At 32.2% G+C, this 7,769-nt stretch overlaps 1 non-coding gene across 1 annotated transcript; it reads right to left on the bottom strand.

Annotated features, from left to right (window-relative positions):
- Positions 1 to 3,059: 3,059 nt before the first annotated feature.
- On the bottom strand, positions 3,060 to 3,158 carry LOC127492209 (small nucleolar RNA SNORA72). Its single transcript, XR_007921369.1, has one exon. It is a non-coding gene; the product is annotated as a small nucleolar RNA SNORA72 (small nucleolar RNA).
- Positions 3,159 to 7,769: the final 4,611 nt, after the last annotated feature.

Raw genomic sequence — 7,769 nt, 5'->3', positions numbered from 1 at the left:
ATAGACTGTCCTTGCTCCAGGAATTAGTTTTAGATCCTTGATCAAATATAAGTTGGCTGTAGATGTTTGGGTTGATTTCTGGTGTTTCAATTCTGTTCCATTGGTCTATCCATCTGTTTCTGTACCAGTACCATGCTCTTTTGATTACAACTGCTCTGTTGTATGTCCTGAAGTCTGGTATTGTGATGCCTCCGGCTTTGTTTTTGTTGTACAAGATTGCTTTAGCTATTCGAGGTCTCTTGTGCCTCCATATGAATTTCAGCATCATTTTTTCTAGATCTGCGAAGAATGTCTTTGGTATCTTGATTGGGATTGCATTGAATCTATAAATTGCTTTTGGGAGAATGGACATTTTGATGATGTTGATTCTTCCAATCCATGAGCATGGAAGATTTTTCCATTTTTTGTTATTCTCTTCTATTTCTTTCTTTAAGGTTTTGTAATTTTCATCGTAGAGATCTTTAACGTCCTTGGTTAAGTTTATTCCAAGGTATTTGATTGTTTTTGTAGCTATTGTGAATGGGATTGACCTTAGCAGCTCTTTCTCAGTCATGGCATTGCTTGTGTATACAAAGGCTGTTGATTTTTGTGCATTGATTTTATATCCTGCCACTTTGCCAAACTCCTCTATGAGTTCCAATAGTCTCTTAGTAGAGTTCTTTGGATCCTCTAAGTACAGAATCATATCGTCTGCAAAGAGGGATAGTTTGACTTCTTCCTTCTTGATTCTGTGGGAACAAATTTAAACACCTCAACCCTGTGACATACAGTATTACCTCAAATAAAAGTTATATTTTTAAGCAGAACTGTTTTTAAGGAAAGCAAATCATATTTATTTATTTATTTAGAGAGAGCTTTCCTCTGCTGGTTCACTCTGCAAGTGGCTGTAAAGGCTAGGGAACGGACTGAACCGAAGCTAGGGACGGACTGAACCGAAGCTAGGAACTCCATCCTGGTCTCCCATGTAGATGTCAGAGACCCAAGAACACGGACATCATCTGCTGCTTTCCAAAGTGAATTAGTAGGGAACTGAATCAGAAACAGAGGAGACAGGACTTGAACGGGTACTGTGATACAGAATGCCGATGTTGCAAGCAGTAGCTTCACCTACTGTTTCACAATGTCAGCCCTGCTAAGCAAGTCATTTTGAAAGGGAAAATAAAATAACCTCCATTTTGCAGTCATCTCTATGTTCTCATGAATGGAAATGATTTTTCAAACAAAAAAGTTGTTCTAGGACAGGGAAAAAAATGGTAGAAGATTAAAGACAGATATGGAAAATGGGAAAGAATGGAAAAGGAAATTTTTGAATTATAGTGAATGGGTGAGACTGTAGTACTCAGTGATCAATATCAAAATATCAAAAATGATTTGCAGTGATAGGTATGATAAATATACAAATTCAGCTTTGATATGGGTGTCAGTGGATTGAAATTTTTCATGTCTTGTACACACAATCCTAAATTTATTTTATATATAACAGACTTCAGTTCCTGATTTCCTTGAGGTTAATGTGTAATTATAATAGAAGAACCATTGAGAAGAGCATTGCAGTGAATTCATAGGTAGCAGGAACTTAGAGTCAGAAGTAACATTGGAAAAAGCACTGGACATACTGCAATTTAGACTGGAGGCTTTGGCTAGTTATTTCAGGATATTAAACTAATCAAAAATTGTGTGGTTGATAATTCATATTGTAATATATAAAAATAAATATTTCTAGCAAAAACACTTAAGATGAGCACCAGAGTACTATTCATAGTAGGAAACTCCTAAATTATTTCAAAATGAGGTATTAGTTCAATAAAATAAGCACTATACATGTAGAATACTATTCAGCCATTTTCTGTACGGATTGTTGTCATCATAGTAATACATTTTGGGACAGATTCAGGGGTAAAAAGACAAATGCTAGTAGTAGTTGTAACCTGATACCTTCAAAGGCAAGGGGTGTGAAAATACAGACTGTATCTCTGTATTGCTACGGTTCAGCTATATTATAGGAATTCTCTTCTTTTCAATATCTGATTCTCCTCCACTTATGTATACATAGGAAATTTTATCTTGACCCTTTGCTGTTGGTTATGACTGTAAACTACTTCATAGTTACCATACAGCATTTAGTTATTTTTCTTTATTGTTTATCCTCAGAATAATTATACAGTGAAAACCACTAATCAGTAGAATGTCTTTAAAAGTTCATGTGTTGCAGAAAGTTTCCTTAGAAAAAGCTGTAATGTTTTGACCTTTAAGAGCAATTTTAAAGCTAAAAATGTGTATTATGCATCTTGGATTATCATATTCTTTATTCATATTTTTTCTTTATTTCTTTTCCCAAAGGGAGCACTAGTTAAACTATTCAGTAGTTACTGTAAAATTAGATTTCAAATTTACAAAAAAGCAATAAAACTGGTTCTAAAAAACATAGGATAAAACCGGGCCAAGTAAAACTAAAAGCCTCTGTACTTTAAAGAGATCAGTAACTTGCCCATTTAGAAATTTCATAGAGATCGTGTGAAAAACATCTGGACAAATTATAAATGTTTTGTTTTTTGTAGACATAAAATAGATACATAGAATATTAAGGTACTTCTTAAAATTTGAGTATTTCGCATCTCTATTTGTATCCACAGATTGGATTTAAAAACATATTTTAGTGCAAATGTGTACAAAAATTATACTTTATACTCTTCTCAACTTATTATAAATCCTGCTTATCTATTTTCTTTGATAACCTTTCCAGAATGTTAAAAGCCAAGGATTGTTAAAATTCTAGAGTATATTTAACTGTACATACAGTATTCCCTATATTTAATGACTTGAAAATTTATTTTAATAGTAAATTATTTGCTAGTATTCAAAAACAGAAACTTTTTCAAAAAGGTTTTATTGATACATTAGATTTTCAGTGTCACAATCAATGCATGATAATTATATTAAAACAGTTTTCATTTTACTATGATAATACAAACAGGCTGATTTCCCTGTACTTCATAGAAAATTCTAAGAATATAATGGTACTTTATTTTATTTTTAGATAATTTTTTTCTCTTTGACTGAATTATTACCGGCATTTATACAACCAGACCTAAGGAAAGAACTATATCTTGGAACACATGCATAGTCTTACTATGTTTTCGCCTTACTAATATATATAGCCTTACTATATATATATATATATATATATATATATATATTTATATAGCCTGTCTTGACTATTAAAACTCAAAACAATGGGAATATCCTCCAAAGATAGCATATTTTATTTTACATTGTAGTCAGTGGCTTATTGACTCTACTACATAAAGTGTTAACAAACAAAAAGTGAAAGATCGTAGTCGGCAGGAAAATAGACATAGACTAAAATAATCAGACGAAAAACATTCAACTTTGCTCATGTAAAGTAAATTTTAGAATACTCATATTGAACAATGCAAGGTGTTTAACATAGAATGTTTATATCACTTCCACAAATACTCCTTTTAGGCCCTTTATTTACATGATTACCCCTGACCCAAAAAAAATCACTGATTGGTATGCTTTCTTTGTAATTTTGCCTACTTCAGATATCATACAAAGCTGCTGATACTGAAACTAGCTTCTTCAGTTAGAACACTAGTTCACCCTTATCTGCAGTTTTGCTATCCACAGTTGCAGTAATCTGTGGCCCACTGTTGTCCCAATATATTAAATGCAATATTCCAAAAATAAATAATTGGCTTTATGTATATTTTATAGTAGCATGCTGTTTTAATTGTTTTATTATAATATTATTTATTCTTGCTAATTTCCTACTGTGCCTAATCTATAAATTAAACTTTATGAAATGTATGCATAATGGAACAAAAATGCATCTGACTATGCAATTTGGTATTATCAGTTTCTGGCATCTATTAGGGGTCCTCAAATGTACCCCTTCTCCCCATGGATAAAGGAAGACTACTATATATGTTGCGCGTGCAGTAGTTTTTTGTGTTTTTTATGGTTCAGTAATTTTTGTTTATTAAGGGATAGATTATATGGATATATCAACTTTTTTTATCTTCTTACATAGAAACATTTACCTTTGTGCAGTTTTCTAATGTTTAAAATAAAGCTGCTAGAGCTGTCTTTGTGAAGCTGGTTAAGCCTCCAGTTGAGAATCTGTCATCCCACAATCAGATTACTGGTTAGAGTTCCAGTACTGTGCTTGAGATCCAGCTCCCTGATAATGGGCCTAGGAAGACAATGGAAGATGGCCTGCATGCTTTGGGCTGTACCACCCACATGGAAAACTCAGATGGAGTTCCAGTTCCCTGGCTTCTGCCTTCAGCCTGGCCAGCAGGGGCCATTGTGACCCTTGTACCTGTGACTCTCTCTCTCTCTCTCTCTCTCTCTCTCTCTCTCTCTCTCTGTTTTTGATATTCTGTTATTCAGTTAAATACTTAAAAGCTAGAGTTGCCATGCAAAGTCACTTACAGGTCCTTGTGTGACAATGAATATTTATTTCTTTGAGGTAATGGGTTTTGCACTGCATATTCTTAAATGTTATACAGATTGTATTATATAGTTAATGGTTGAGATCTTTAGATGTATTGTTAGTTCTTTGTTACCGTAAATACAATTTTGAGGACTATGTTTTGATTTATTATTTGGTTAGTTAAAAAGTAATTTATATTGATCAGTTATGCTACTAAATTTTCATATATATCTTATAGATGTTTTAATGTTCAGATATTTACTTGAAATATGATATTTGCATAGTGAATACTATGAGAATATTTCTCATTTTTTTTGCAATTTGGAGGGAAATCTGCAAATAACAGACATTTCTTTGTTTCAGCTTGCATGATACTTTTTGTTATGGCAATTTTTATAAAAAAATCTATCTTCTATACTTTTATGTAGTATAAAGCAATTTATTTGCATCCACCATTCAAGATCATTACTCTTTTTTAACTTTTGTTTCCACATTTGTAGTATTAAATATTTCCTCTCCATTTTTATCTTTACTGTAAAATGTCAGCTTATTCATTTACCAATTACTACTCTTTACACTCTTCACACATTCTAATTTCTGTACAAAAAGTTTTTCTTATTTATTTTATTTGCAAAGTTTTTTTTTTTGTTGTTTTTTTTTGTTTTTTTTTTTGTATTTCTATGTGCATTGCTGCAGTATGTTTCCTTGTCTTCCTGTATTCTATAGCTTTGGAGACTGAGTGAATGTTAGGGAGTATTAAAAAATGAAAGTAATTCCCTTTTTGATTGAATTTCCTCAGATGAAAATCTGAGTATTATATGTCTAACAATTATTGCTGAGATCACACAGAAAGATATTGCTCTTAAAATCACTTAAGGCCAGCACCTCTGCTCACTAGACTAATCCTCCAACTGTGGCACCAGCACTCCGGGTTCTAGTCCCGGTCGGGGCGCCGAATTCTGTCCCGGTTGCTCCTCTTCCAGTCCAGCTCTCTGCTGTGGCCCGGGATTGCAGTGGAGGATGGCCCAAGTGCTTGGGCCCTGCACCTGCATGGGAGACCAGGAGAAGCACCTGGCTCATGGCTTTTGGCTTTGGATCAGCCCGGCGCACAGGCCTCAGCAGCCATTGGGGGTTGAACCAACAGAAAAGGAAGACCTTTCTCTCTGTCTCTCTCTCTCACTGTCCACTCTGCCTGTCCAAAAAAAAAAAAAAAAACGAAAAAAAACCCACACACTTAGGTTACAATATGTGACGTATTAGAAGTTTTTTTTTGTTATTCTTACTATCTTTATCTTTTAATGAAAGTTATATAGTTGTTTATTTAAAACATATATAGATAAATTTTGTCACCTTTGTATGTTTTCTTTCTTTGAAACACATCAATATTGCATGTCATCAAAGGTTATTTCCTACCCAAAATATAGCAGTTTTATTAGCTGAGTATTCTATGCTCTACTTTTGTTTACTACCATAGACTAAACTTAATGATGTCCTTAGGTCCTGCTTTTTCTAGATTATGTCATGCCCTATTTTATTTATTCCAAGTGTGTGAGTATATACTCACTAACAAATTAAACATTGTTATTAAAAAGAAAATACACATCATGTGCATGGAAGTAATCATGTTTAATAATATAAATTAATCCTTATGTAAGAGAAATTTTAATAAAAAATCAAAATAGCATTGCTGATATTTGTATATAGCATCCACATTGATATTTTATATTAATATCTTTAGCTATACTATCTCAAACATGCATTATTTTAGAATCATAAAATTTTACTTCGTGTTGCATGTGCTCTTTTAAAATAATCTAGAAAATGTTAAACATTTTAAAAGATTCATATATAACCAATTTATCATCAGTAACTTCTTTGTAGAGTATGCATTTGATGAAAAAAATTAGAAAACCAAATTTCAATTTCTCATTTTGAAAGTTGCTGCATTGCTTCTTCCTTCCGTAAGTTCCCAAATGAACTAAAATTGACGTAGTGTAGCTGTGGGAAATTACAAGCATATGTTGAACTTGAACAGAAATTGTTACATTTAAAGTTTCCCTTTAACTTTAAAGTTGGTTGCTCAGTGGCCTAAGGAATTAATAGTTTCAAATATTGCCAAAGGAGTCATAGCACATAGATAAGTACAAAAAGTTCTTCCCAAATATTTATTCTTTTTTCTAGATGGTCTTTGTGCATATCTTATTTTCTACTAGGAAGTAATTGTTATCACATTTTTCAAAATAGAAAATACTCACAATAAAAGAGTAAAAGACCCAAAGCCAGTGCAAGTACAATGTCTTTTAAACCAACTCAGTTACTCACTTCCTTCTTGTATTTTTTTTTAAGTTTAGTTTGTTTAGTTTTAGATAAGAGACTATATAGTGTATCTTTCAAGATCATTGATACAATGAGAAATAAGTTAATTTTTTTCTTTGTTTTTAAACTATTACCTGAATATTTTTTCATGGTAATATCTTTAAAATTTTCTTTATTAAAGTTTTAATTACCATAAATTTTATCAAATGAATTATAATATGCATTTAAATTATAAAACCCATCTAATCTTGAACTATCTCAAGGGAACACAATAAATTTGTAAAAATTTAGCATCTCCCTCTAATATATGTTAATAACTATTCCCATTTGGCACATAAAATCGTCATTGTGTCAGATTATATAAAATACCAAAATCAAGAATTACAGTGCAAAATTAAATCATTCTTAATAATTACAAATATTATTTCAAATATTTAAATGGTGCATATTTAGATTTGTAGCAGAATAATATTAATTTGGTTGAAATTTGGATAGAAAGCACATAGAAAACTGTTAAATAAGCAAAATCATAGAATTAAATATTTTTTATTAAGGCAGAAAACTAGTTTCACAGAGTTTTACATTTTTACAAAAGATTTCAACAGTTTGCACCCACACAGAAACACCAAGTGTAAAGTAACGTTTGAGTACTAGTTATACTGTTAATTCACATAGTACAACATTAAGGACAGAAATCCTACATGGGGAGTAAGTGCACAGTGACTCCTGTTGTTGATTTAACAATTGACACTCTTACTTATGGCGTCAGTAATCACCTGAGGCTCTTGTCATGGGTTCCTATAGATAGAAAATGGAGAGAATATACTACACAGAGTTGCTTACTTAGTGAAGCCTTGGCCCCCTTTCGTGGATACAAATGTCTATCTCAGTTTTGCACCTGTGTTAGTTTTACTGGCGCTACCACAGGTAATGCTGCAGCCTGAGAGAGTTCAATGGCAGAAATCTATTTGCTTACAGAGGTTTACCTTCTGGA

The sequence above is a fragment of the Oryctolagus cuniculus genome, chromosome 9 (genome assembly GCF_051225735.1).
Source record: "Oryctolagus cuniculus isolate XC-2025 breed Fujian yellow rabbit chromosome 9, ASM5122573v1, whole genome shotgun sequence".
Taxonomy (NCBI): domain Eukaryota; kingdom Metazoa; phylum Chordata; class Mammalia; order Lagomorpha; family Leporidae; genus Oryctolagus; species Oryctolagus cuniculus.
Note: the sequence above shows the minus strand (reverse complement) of the source record. Positions and strands in the feature narration are given on the sequence as shown.